This window comes from Xiphophorus maculatus, chromosome 17 (assembly GCF_002775205.1).
Source record: "Xiphophorus maculatus strain JP 163 A chromosome 17, X_maculatus-5.0-male, whole genome shotgun sequence".
Lineage (NCBI taxonomy): Eukaryota > Metazoa > Chordata > Actinopteri > Cyprinodontiformes > Poeciliidae > Xiphophorus > Xiphophorus maculatus.
In genome coordinates this window covers 11,920,973-11,934,134 of record NC_036459.1, presented here as the reverse complement: position 1 = coordinate 11,934,134, position 13,162 = coordinate 11,920,973, and the positions used below count along the sequence as shown (strand labels likewise).

The 13,162-nt window shown below is 40.0% G+C and overlaps 1 protein-coding gene across 2 annotated transcripts in view; it reads right to left on the bottom strand.

The window, feature by feature from the left end:
• znf800 (zinc finger protein 800) overlaps positions 1–12,883 on the bottom strand; it is a 28,374-nt gene extending 15,491 nt beyond the window's left edge. Inside the window, exon 1 of one of the 2 annotated variants that reach the window (XM_014468779.2) lies at positions 12,557–12,883. The gene's annotated coding sequence lies outside the window, so the exon portion shown is untranslated. Of the gene's footprint in view, positions 1–10,882; positions 11,011–12,556 lie in introns of those variants that run through there. The other variant, XM_023350435.1, reaches the window with a different exon arrangement.
• Between the last annotated feature and the right edge of the window lie 279 nt (positions 12,884–13,162).

Here is a 13,162-nt window from a genome sequence, read left to right as displayed (position 1 = left end):
TGTTACTGTGGAACAAAATCTTAACCAAAAGATGAGCTGCCTCTGTAAATCATCTTCCACATATTTAATTTCTCTGTCAGACTGACAAGAATGTAAGAAATGTGAATACAGAGGAGTTTAAAATTATAGATGTGATGTCAGCAATCAAAGGATTTTTGCACTTGACTGCCCCTGATCGGTGAGCAGGAAACTAAAAATGAGGTGCTTAAAAATTTTGTTAGAGGAAGTAGAAACGCTGCAAAGACCATTTTGAAAGAAAACTATTCACTATGGAGAGACATCAAGCATGAGCTCACCACAGGGAGATAGTTCTCGGTATTTAACAGGAAGCAGAATATATTACAGCAAAATTACTCCATTTTATCCTTTTTGAAAGCAATAAAAGGGTAAAACATCCAAAGAGATGAATACTTTATAAAGAGAAATCTCAACCAGCTAAACTCCAAATCAGCAGTGCAAACTTTTAAGAGCATATCACAAATAAATAGACAAGGCAAAGTATTTGTAAGAGCAAATCACCAATTTAAAACAAGAATTATTATTTTTACCAAAGCATAAGAAAAAAAATTTACCTTGCTGCCCTCTAGTGGGAACTATTGATAAAATCTGATAAACTGAGCTGGTGACACACTACCTGTTCTGTGAGAAGTATGACTCCAAACAATTAAATCATTTGAATTCCAGATGGAGTAGAAAGTACAATCAAAAAGTACAATCCTTTTCTACAACTGTACGCAATTTAATAATGTTGTAAGTGAAGCTGAGTCTAAAAACAGAAATAAAAACCAACCAAAAAGAGCTTCACAAAACAGCAGATTAGTGTGGCCTGGAAGTCGTATACTGTATTACGTTTGTTTCCCCCCCAGTGGGCGAATGCACAAATATATTTTTGAAACTGACTTAGATGTCTTTAACAAAACACAAATTTGTGCTAAAAAATGACAAAAGTGAAAGAAACATTCATTCAACCTATTAGGTAAAGTTAAAGAAACTTGACGGCAGAGTGTAAAGTAAGAAAATTACTAAATAACAGCTTCACATCTTTGACTACCTAGTTCAGGACCCTCGTGGTATTTGTAGTCTCCCACAAAATCCAGCAGAGGGAGACAAACATGCCCGTAAAATGTTTCAGCGGTTCAAAACTTTCTTTTGTCTCATCATATAGAGAGTAACAGACCCAGAGTGATGGTCCGCAACAGCTTATGAGTAAACATTAAATCAAGCATGCACACCAAATGTCCAGAGGTTTCTAGAGAACAAAACACAGAAAACTGTGGATGATCTGCAAAATATACAACAGCAAACAAGACCTGCCTGCTCATTTAAAAGCAAAGGTCAAGCTCTTCCCGCAGTGAAGTATGCAACAGGAAATTAAATCTAATATTTTACACAGTAACAGCTGTGTGAATTATGGTATTGTCACAGCGCTATGATCCACTGTAATTTAACAGCTTTTTTGTTTACAAATAATTAAATCTACCTATAATGCAGAGCAGGGGTACTTTAGTTGCATAATTGGTAGCTTAAGTGGATTTTTTTTTAAACTAGATTTTCAGGACTTTGGTAAAATGAGGACATTTGTTTTCTTCCGAGCTCAGGCTGCAGGCAACTTCTGAATCCTTGCATTCAGTGCTGTTGATACACAAGATTACTACGAGGCAATAACTCAACAGCAGAGGCTACTTGAAATGATGGAGCTCTGACTTAATAGCTGGAGTGGAGCCACAACTGGAGAACAGACGAGAAAATGTCAGACTGTCGGAGGTAAAATGGAGTATCAGTTAGAAAAACACAGCAAATGATGGTTGCTGCTTGTGGGTGTCATATATCATAAATTTTGAAGTGTATAAAACCACGCCGTGGCAGCAGAGAAGCATATAAACAACAAATCCTATTTGAAAATGTTAAAGATGCTACAGATGAAGCAAGTCGTTAGTTCGACTGAACTCTGTTCAAAACAAGAATTTACCTAGTTGGTATTACTTTTTCTAAAGGACAAAGAAGAAATCTGGCAAAACATTAAGAGCAACTTTAGAAATTAGCCGACTTATTGGGCCATTTTCTTTTATTGTCATTTAATAGCTCAAATATAAAAATTTAAAAAAAAAAACTCAACTTCTTTGCCTATGGTCAATAAATACCAAACAACATGTACTTCCATATACTTTAATTTAATGAGAACAAGATAAAGGCATAATGTGCTTTGATGCATCAAAACAAGGATAATTTGTTCAAATGAATTCCTATTATTCAGTCAAAATCAGAATCGGTAGGTCCTAATCAGTGTATCTCTATGCTTTTGTACACTTGAGGTGAAATTTACATAACTTTTAAACCTAGTAGAGGCAACGTCATTTATACTTTGAAATGCTTGATTTCACATAGGGTGTACTTTCTTTTTACTGAGTGGACTAATTGAAAACAAACCTCTCATGGCTGCATGAATAGTGTGACAGATAAGACATATCTATGCTGTTTAGGTGGCGATAAAGGGTGAAAATAATAACAAGCTTGACTCTGAAGAGGAAAAAGAACATTTGTAATGTACTGACATCGATAAATCAAACAGTAGATAGGCTAATAACCTAAATAAAGTAAATAAAGTTCAGTGAGCAGACAGCTTTATAATTCCTTTCTTCAGAAGTTATTCTGCCTCAACTTCTGGATCCTTGAGCCTGACAACCCTTTTTATTTGAGTCCTCCGGTTGTTACTAAAAACCTTTGGGATGTGACTGCTGCGAACGAGCTCACCTTCTTTTTCTGCCACATTAGCCAGAAAAAGATGCCACTTTCTCTGCCAATTTCTATGCCAGTTTTCGAGTCATAATGACCACTCAAAGCACTTTACATTGGAGCCACATTCATCCGAGACAACTATGCTACCCAAAACCTATAGAGTCACACCACAATAGTCACCTTTTATACACCAAGTTCATCACTATCATCTCAGAAAGAAGCGATCTGTCCCTCATATTCTCCTCTTTCAACCTTTCTAACAACTTTTTATTGGTACAATAAAACTGATTCTCACTCAGTTTAAAAGTTGATCTTGCTTCACATGTTGATCAGTTGAAGAAAGACAATTTTGGCTCTTTGAAAAGATCTCCAGTCACAATGGAACATGGACAATCGCGTTTCGGAAATTCCCAGCTCACTCTTATTGAAGAGCCACTATTTCAAAATACTGGCCTTTTTCTTCCCTAAAGGAAAAAAAGTCAGAATATGAAAATCTTATGCTGGGTCATGTCTACTGACTGTCCCTTGGGAATGTGGCCATGTGGCCCTTATGACAGGTCCAAGAGTGTTTATGTCAGGCAGATATTCAGGAAAAAACAGAAAACCAGGCTACCATTGTCAGTTAATAGTTTTGCCACTTAATAAAAGCTTGAAGAAAAAAACTAAATAAATTGGGAGGACATTTTAACAAAAGATAGATTTTAATGTATTTATCGAGCTTGATTGTTGCTTAGTAAGTATTAATACATGTTAATACTTTGGGGTCAATATAGCTCTGTGCCTCCTGATGACAGGCTGAAGGTTTTAGCATTCACCTGACGGATCCTGTGATACACTGCTTCACTCTTCATCAAGAATAAGTTGCTTTAGGAAATGCCTACAGATGAGTGAGTTTAGCCCAATGAAAATCTCTGTGCATTGGGGAACATCTTAGTAAAGCTGAGTTTTTTAAGTGACTCAGAACTTGCCGTACTACCCGCATTCACAGCATAGGCAACCAGTAATAAACAAACTGATTTATCTTGGGATCCTGAGTCTGATTTAAATGTACAGCGCTATCCAGAAGGTTGCAAATGCCAAACAAAGACCACCAGGAGCTAATTACTTTGCTGAGAGGTATTTCATTAAAAAATCTGACAAGCTGCTGGAAATGAAACCCTCCAGAGTCAACCATCTCAAAGCGTACAACACAGCCAGAAATGACTTATTTAAGGGCTTAGATGTACTACAAAGATTGGAAGCAATTGGATTTAGCCAGACCCTCACCAATAATACACTCACACACATAACGCAAGGGACTCTCCCATTTCCATGGCAACAGACAGAAATGGTTATGAAGTAGAGAGTCTGGTTATAACTCAGGCAATAAAAGAGAAGGTGTCCTGGGCTAAAACTTATGAACTGGGAATGCCGAGAGTTTGCTCTTTGACCCAAACTCTGCATCCACACTTTGTTTTTACCTTGATGCTTTCTTAAATGTAATTAGAAATACTTAAAAATCTCATATCAATAAGATTGACCTCCCAGTGGAACAGAGGAGGGTATCTCGATTACAATGAACTTTAATGGACCTGTTCACACAATCACTGAAGGAAAAAAAATTCTTTTGCACACAAATCAAAGTGTAGACGATTAGGTGAATGAAACAGGAGGTTTGAATGAGACATTTCATCACTGATTTCTCTGAAGAGACTGATGAACAACTGCTGATCAGTAAAGCACTGGAACAATGGCTAATGTGGCAGAAAAAGATGAAACTTTAAGTGAGATGTGGCTGGAATGCCAGATAAATCACACCTAAGAAATCTTGAGATCATTGAACTTCTTAGACTCACAAGCCTCTTTACTACAGTGCCACACAAAGGTATTCACACCCCTTTCTTTTTTCGTCTTTGGTCATGTTACAACCTATCACAAATTAGCACTACTGTGAAGTGGAAGGAAAAGATATAATGTTTTAAAAGAGCTTTATAAAAGTCAAAATAAGTAAGTCTTAGGACTGGTGGGAGAATTGTTCATCAGGAAACCACTAATCTAAACTTCATGGAATAAAAGCTAGAGAAAATCTAAAACATCTTTGTAGTCTTTGCTATGACCCGTAGGGGACACATGCAGTAAAGAGTTACTCTGGTTAAATTACACCAAAATTTCACTTTTCGCCTGTATGCTAAAGTAGTTTTGAGGAAAATTAATATTGTACCCTGAAGACACCACTGTGAGTCATGGTGGCATCATCATTCTGTGAGAATGCTTTCCTTAGGCAGTTACACTGACTCCAACATTATGATAAATTAATTGACGGGACACTGTGCTATTCTAGTCAGAATAAAAGCATTATGTACTTATGAGTGTCTCCCAAAACGCTAACATCCATTCATGTGTTAGTGAATTGCCCATGTGACCAGGGAGAGGAATCTGGAAAAGAACCCACAAATCTGCAATTGCAAGACAGTTACTAAGTCCGCTGAGCCGCAGCAACAGTTGATAGGAAGACGGATGGAGCAAAATACTGGATAATCTGAGAAAAAACACAGAAGTAACACGGCGGCTAATGCTAATTGCTCAGAGAGAAAATGACTTAAAATTCAGTGTCAACGATAACATAACCGCTTAACTGTCTCTCTGAAAATACTTTTACGTTATTAAAAAGCATATTTATGTAGCCTCCTGAATCCAAGTGTGAATCTGTGGCAGGTTTTGATATCTGATGTTAATGGATACTATCCATCCAATGATTGATCTTGATGCATTTTTTAAAAAAAAGGCAAAAATGCCCTATTCTATAAATGACTTGAAGTTGCAGGAGAAGCAAAATGTATTTCTACTGAGTACACACAAACGTCTGTTGTACATTGTTTTAAAAAGTTTTGAAAAACATGTATCACTTTCCTTCCAGTTTACAATGATGCTCTACTGCAGTGGTTCTCAAACTTTTTTCAGTGATGTACCCCCTTAAAAATATATTTTTAGTCAAGTACCCCCTGACACGGGCAAAACATTTTTGGAATAAAAAAGAGGTACAGTGCTGTAAATACCCTGTAAATACTGAATATAAAATTCAGTGCATGAACACACATTTATATTTTATTGAACTTTTTACAAAATAATTTTTCCCAAGACTTATTATGAGGAGCCTACTGATTTTTTAAAGATATTTTGAAAAGCTTCACGTACCCCCTGCAGTACCTCCACGTACCCCCAGGGGTACGCGTACCCCAATTTGAGAACCACTGCTCTACTGTATATCGAGCTGGTCAACAAAATGAGTTAATACTTTCTGCAAGGTACTGCAAGTTAAATGACTATCTTCACCTTTCCCATACACCAACCAACAATGTATCCAGCTCCAGGCAGAACAACATTAAGACTCTGTGCCTACAGTCATCTCATTGTATGCATTACCCCACGGTTATGATCCATTTAAAGCTAAATGTATACCACAAAACAATCTACTCCACCAGCACCCAATATTTCACAAATACACCTAATATCAGCTTCCATCTCCTGGGGTTTTGTTTGTGTCAGCCAGAAAATAATGTATTGGTGTGTTGACCAGTTTTAAGCACCTGTTATTCTAAAAGGCAAATCATCTGTTGTATGTTGAGAGCCAACAAAAGAAATTATCCAATGTGAAAAGAAAACCTCTAGTTCTTTGCTCTGTGGAATATAAGTCCCCCCCCCCAAAAAAAAACATATTTTATTTGACCTATGTGCTTATGTTTACCTCAGCATATCAGTTTATCAATAACAGATGAACTGTTTGTTTGGTTCTACAGCCAAGAGATGTGTGGCAGCAATCAGTGTCCTCTGATATGTAATTCCTGCGGCTGAGCAGAGGCAGTCTGACAGGAAGATACGCTGTGACATGATGCTGACAGCTGGCAGACATGCCACTGATACCAGCTGGCCACAGGACAGTACAGACAGCGCCATAGCCAACTGGTACACATCCACATTGCTTGATATCACAAACGCTCGGCACTCAGTCACTGAATCCGGCAGTTTGGGCATTGTTCGTGTGATGTGATGGTGGGTTTACATCACCAGTGCCAATGTACACTACAAGTGCAAATATGGCTTATATAAATATAGACACTTTGAGCAAGGTTATGTAAACAACTCATTCTACACTGTCGATTTTACAGTGTGTGCGTTGAATAAATTCTATATATTCTCATGTCCAATCAACAAGCAGTCCCCAAAGTGCTCACCAAGTTGCAACACGTCACACATGATCACATCCTCTGCATGCTGGTTTGAAGTGAAAGGTGACTTCCTGAACTGAAACACACTGATGTTAAAGTGTTGATGCAAAATGTAAATAACACAGTTCCGGTCAGATGCTACATGTATGAATCATGGCCATAATTTTTATTTTTGACACATATGCTTTTAACATCTTTACTGAATTGTTTGAATTTATTGTGGATTTGTTTTAATCTACTCATGGGCAAAGTTATACATACAGGCTGCTATTCATACAGTAAATAAACCCAAAAAGGGTTTAATTAAATGTCCGTAAGCAAATTGTACCCTGATCCAGTACTTTCTGAACCAAAGTACTTCTTGTTTTGTGGTAAACATTTAGCTTTAAATGGATCATGAACTGCTCAACTAAGCAGTTGAGTCTTCTTTGGATAAATTTAGAGTATAGTCCATAGATTGCATTGAGACCATTCCAAAATCTTAATGTTTGTCTTGATCATTTCCAGAAGCAGATTTTATGTGTCTGGGATCATTGTCACAATCTGGAAAACAAAATTGTAAGAAAGTTTCAGCTGTTTAACTTGTGATTTCAGAAACTTGGGAATCTTAAGTTGCCCTGCCTGTTATTGGTATTACCTGCACCCAAAACAGGTCCTCACCATAATGCAGCCACCACCATGCTTAAAAATTGGTACAATGTTTTAAGTTCGAAACTCTCACATTGACTCACAATAGGAGACCGAATATGAACCAAAACTGTTTGTAAATGGATAAAGTTGGCCAACATTAAGGTAATGCAAAGCCTGGATCTGGAATATACCTAAAAACTTTAGACAAAACCAACCAGTTGAAATGAAGAATAAATTTAATCGGTGCTAAAAAAAATTAACATAACACTGACTAAACGTGTTGGTTATAGCCCCATGCCATGAACTAAAATGTACTAATTGCACGGGAGCAGGAGGCACCTAGAACCTTATTATCAATGTCTGAAGTCCATCCTGAAAGGTGTACAACAACTCAAACTAAGAGTATTATTTTATCATTAAATTTCTTTACCTTTCCATTTGTGTCTGTTCAAAGGTCACCGCACTGAAAGAGATAGTCTCAAAAGAAAATCCAAAGTCAGCTCTTTTTTTAAACATTAAGACAAGGAACACAGACAGAACAGTGGGAACCAAACACAGCAACACATCTATACTTAAATGTATAGTGAGACTTTTCAAATGGAGTTCATTGTCCAGTATTACTTTAAATTATGCACAGACCCAGCATATTAGAGCAGCATATAGAGATGCAGCAGCAGAGTGTGTGTAAAGGGAGCACAGACACAGATTTAAATAAATATAGCCATGGGATGTGCATAATGGGCATTTTCAGGCCAGGTGTGGATTCACAGCTCTGAAAATCACACCTAAATTTTAAACATGGGCGCTGTATTTTGTGAAACCTAAGGAGGAAAGTAATAATTCATATTACCTAAAGCAACTCCATCTCGAGCTAACGCTGTTGTGACAGCAGACTTGAGAAGAAGTTCAAAGAAGTTAGAGGCCCTTCTATCGCTAGGAAGGAAAAGAGGCAGGTCTTTGTTGAGAGGTTAAGTTGTGCCCAAAACAAAGTTCCCCTTCACCATTGAAACAGCAACATATCAGTTCGACCGGGCTGTTTAGTGAATGTGTATGCTTAACAACTAGCTGACCTACTAACTGAGAGCCAGATGCTAATTTTCTAGTTGCCTGGCTGAGTGGATCCCTCACCACATGTGCTTCTGTTTGCTTCGCAGACTAGTAATGGGGCTGACAGGTTAATAGATTTGTTGAATGACTACACTTGCTCATGGGTCTGACAGGCTGACTCATTGACTGAACACAGTAATACATCATTAAACTGACTGAATCACACAATGACATAAGTGGACTGCTGCAAAACAAAAACTGACAGCTGCAAGATTTGAACTCAGACAATGCAGGAAGTGCTTGCTGCTGCTGTTGCGTCAAGTTAATCTTATGACAAAGAAATTAAAAGTCCTAATCCTACTGGAAATATAAAACACTGTATATAAAGTATTAGACCCTTAAGTCCCATCAACACGTATCCGAATCCTTCTTAAATTTCACCATAGATTCTCTCCACAGTGATTAAAATTATGACTCTTCTGTGTATTTGTTCTAGGAAACAGTCTTTACATAAATCTGATCAACAGACCTTGAACTTATCTTACTTTTATCACATTACATCTTCAATGTTCATTTGGGGGGTTTGATATGGTAGACCAGCACAAAGTGGCACATAATTGTGAAGGAAAGGATATACAAGGTTTTCACATTTTTTATGACTAAAAATTGGAAAAATGTGGCCTCTCTTTTCTCAGCCTATCTGAGTAAATAGTTTGGAAAACCCTGTTTTTCTGCAATAGCAGTGTCAAGTCTGTAAGCGTCTGACTAGCAGTTTTGCACATCCAAAGGCAAAAGTTGTTGGGCGTTCCTCTTTGCAAAATAGCACAAGTTTACTCAGATGTGTGCGTTTGTGAACAGTGATCCTAAAGTTCTCCCACTGATTTAGGTCTGGACCATTCCAAAACATGGATATGAAACATTTCAGTGTAGCTCTGCATGTTTACGGCTGCTGTAATGCTAACAGGTGTTCCTCCACCTCAGACCCAGTTTTCTGCCCCCTCCCAACAGTTTTTCTTCTAGGATTGTGCTCCATCCATCTGATCAGCTTATAACAGCTTCCCTGGCCTTGCTGAAGAAAAATATCCCCACAGCATGATATTACCATCACCATGTTTCACCATAGGGGTAACATCCAGTCTTTGATTTCTGCTAAATAAAGTCTAGGTCAAAAAGTTCAACTTCACACTTCTTTGACCAGACTAAGTCACTCCACTCACTTGCTGTGTCTTTTTATTATTCCATGATCAATGCTGTAATTATCTGGCATTTCAGATTAAATATTTTGGTAGGTTTGCAGATGTGGCAGTCTTTTCCCATAAGCTTGTGATTTTGTTTTAGACCCGTACCCTGCTTTAAACTACCCCCAACTTTATCACTGTGCTATTTGATGTTTTGGTATTCACAATCCCTTTTGTTCTCCAGTATCACCAGAACACCTGTATTTAAACAGATTATTTAAATTGCAGCCAGGTGGACTCTACTTAATGCTGAGACTATAGAGATGATGGTTCCACTGCACCTTGCTTAAGTGAATCAGGGTAACGGGGTATGGTTACAGATGCATTTTACACTTTTCATATTTTATTTTTTAAAATCATGCATAATTAGTGCTACTTTGTGGGTCTTTCAGTTGAAAATTTAATAAAAATACATTAGGGCAGTAACGTGACAAAATGGGAAAGAAAAGTTAAATTTAGAACATGATGCAATGTTTTTCTTCAAATCATAAGTTAAACCTAATTTAAAACACACACACATATACACACACATAATACGCTCGGAGGTATTATAGCTATTTATAAACATTCTTACTGAAAATTGTAACTTAAGTTTATTCACATTTAATTAACTTGCATTAGAGAATTTCGTGATTTTCCGCCTCCTTTTAAGATCCGGTGGATGAAACCATGCGCAGTGCCCAAGAGCGCATCGACAACAAATGCAACCTTCCTGGATAAAATACGCCCCGTTCATTTCCAAAGCAAAAACTTGTGGCGCGTCGCGAATCTAACAAAAACAGAGAAAAAGTGACCGAGCCAGCGCTCGAGTCATAAAATATCCGAGCGATCTTTGCGCTGGTAATAAAGGTTTTACGGCCATATCATCACGATCCAGTGGAAAGACAGTTATCCGGCAAAGAGCGAGTTCTCAGAGGCCACATGCAGCGATCACCATGAGGGAAGAGAACAGGACACACGTATAGGCTACTCCTCAACGGCTGGCCTCCGTAGCAGGTTTAAGCCGTGTGTGTAAGATCCACTTACGCATCGCGGCCAAAGCCATGGAAAGCCCGACGAAACCCAGAATAAAACTGCGCGATCTTCCGCGTTGATACGGAATCCCAAGTCGGTGCACTGCCCGAGAGTGGCGGCGCGCTGGCGATCGTTGCCGCCCGAGTCTGTGTCTATTGGTTCCCTTTTCAGCTGGGGCAGCGTCAGCACACACACAGTCTCCATTTGCAACTCCATCGCCCCCCATGGGCGTGCGAGGCCGCGGGCTGTGACGCAAATGGCACTGGGTGATTTGCAAATGACAGATCTTTTTTAATTCAACGCGATCGCGGCGAGGTCCTTTCCGATCTCCCTGATATTTCACACGAACACATCCACCCTCGGTGATGGATTTCAGGTTAGTGAAGCGGCAATTCTGTTGCATAACTCTGAAAACTTAATAAAAAATACGGGCACGGAGCGATTATGACGAGGATGTTCCGTGGATGGCTTCGATTTTTGTGCTGACCTGCGTTGCAGCTCTGAGCGCACGACCAGGCATCGACTTCTGTGGCACAGGAGGAACCAAGCAGAGCGGATACAGGCGAGAGCCAGTGGCCTCGCTGTGCTGGATGTGTAGTGGCCAGAGCGAGGACGCATACACGTAGCTGTCGGAATGGGGACTTAGGACCACATTCACAGGCCATAAAGGGCCCGCTTGAATACTATTGTGCTCTTTTATCCTAGAGTCCTCAACTATTTACAAAAGGCTGGCCAACAAGGACAAAAAAAAAATATCGCGGTGAAACGCTCGGCGGCGGTTACAGCAGCTGCCACCGTTTCTCTGCGCAAAGCGGCAACACAATCATTGCGCAGCGCCTGGACTTCCCCGTGCAGTTTAGAGAAAAAGTCTGCGATTCATCCAGGGGACTTTTTTTATTCCCATCTCATTCAGCACGTCCTCGTCTGGTTCAGCTGCAAAACCAGAGCGCAGGGGCAAGTCGCCGTCTCTCATGGCACGATTTGCATCGCCCCCCCTCCAACGCCTCCCTCCCCCCCCTCTCGAAAATCTCCTTTTACACGCTTATATTGTAGCCGCTATTTCCAGCAACAAAGGAGCAGCTTCATTTGATCAGAGGGAAAAGCCAAGGGTATAATGCACCTTTTCAAGCCGTGTGAGAGAGAGGCCCCTCGGAACGATTGCAGCGTGGCAGGGGAGTGCGGCGTAAAAACGAGCTAACCCGAGTAAATTATATACAAAGATACGGCACAGAGCTGCCATAAATATCTCTATCAACGTCGTGGGGGAAACGCTAAATCATTCGAGGTCATTTGGATGGGTCTCGAGCCATCGTAAAACGCTGCGTTTAGCGGCTCCGTGCCACCTTTTCCAAGAAGCAGCCTGGCGCACAGGACCGGTGACCCTTCCATCTTTGCGCGTCCTTCTGCTGAGCCAAAACGCGAAGTATTCCGCAATTCAACGCCTTATTATTGAACAAAAGACGTCGCAGTACGCGATTTTTGCCTTTAAGGAAGTATGCGCTACGTGTGTGCGCCGCTACAAGTCGCTGAAACTACTCCTCTCCCCGCCGCGGCCAAGCAGAAACAAGAGGGCGATGACGCCATTTTCTGCAAAAACAACCACGCTCGGGAAGCCAGAGCGAAGAGGATTTAACCCGCTCCGCAACGCTCCGTTGCCACTGAAATGCTTCTAAAACAACTCCTTACCTTGTATCGTTGAGGTGGGAAGCAGAATAGAGGATTTCAGGAGGTAAACAGCGCGGTTGTTGCGATTCGGACTCCGGAGGTTGAGGATTTCGCCTCCCAGCGTCCCCGGTTCGCTCTGAACAAGTTCCTCTGCGAGCCGCTGTCTTTGTGCACCCAGAGGAGCCACTCGGTATAAAACCAGCCTCTGCGCAAAGGTGCACTCTCTGCATCCGATTTCAGCAGGAAATGTCCGCTATTTCGGACGGACGCTTCGAAAACAGGAAGTATTTTAACTGTTTAGATTCGGAAAAAGTTGAAGAAATCGCCCGTTTTTAAACCGCTCCACATTGGTGGGGCTGATTTGTCGCCCAAAACGCGCAACCTTTTGAGGACCCACGCCTCTCCACGAAAGTCCACGACGCAAAAGCAAAGTAAAACAGGAGGTTTTGCACCCTTAGATAAGTTAATCGATCAAATAAAAATGCTTAATACAAAAAAATCAGTAAATCACGAAGTTTTATCTGATGTGTATTTATAATTTAAAAACAAAACAAGATATAATCATATTTCTGGGGGGGGGAAATTATGACAAGGGGGGGGGAAATTATGACAAAAAGAATTGTCTAC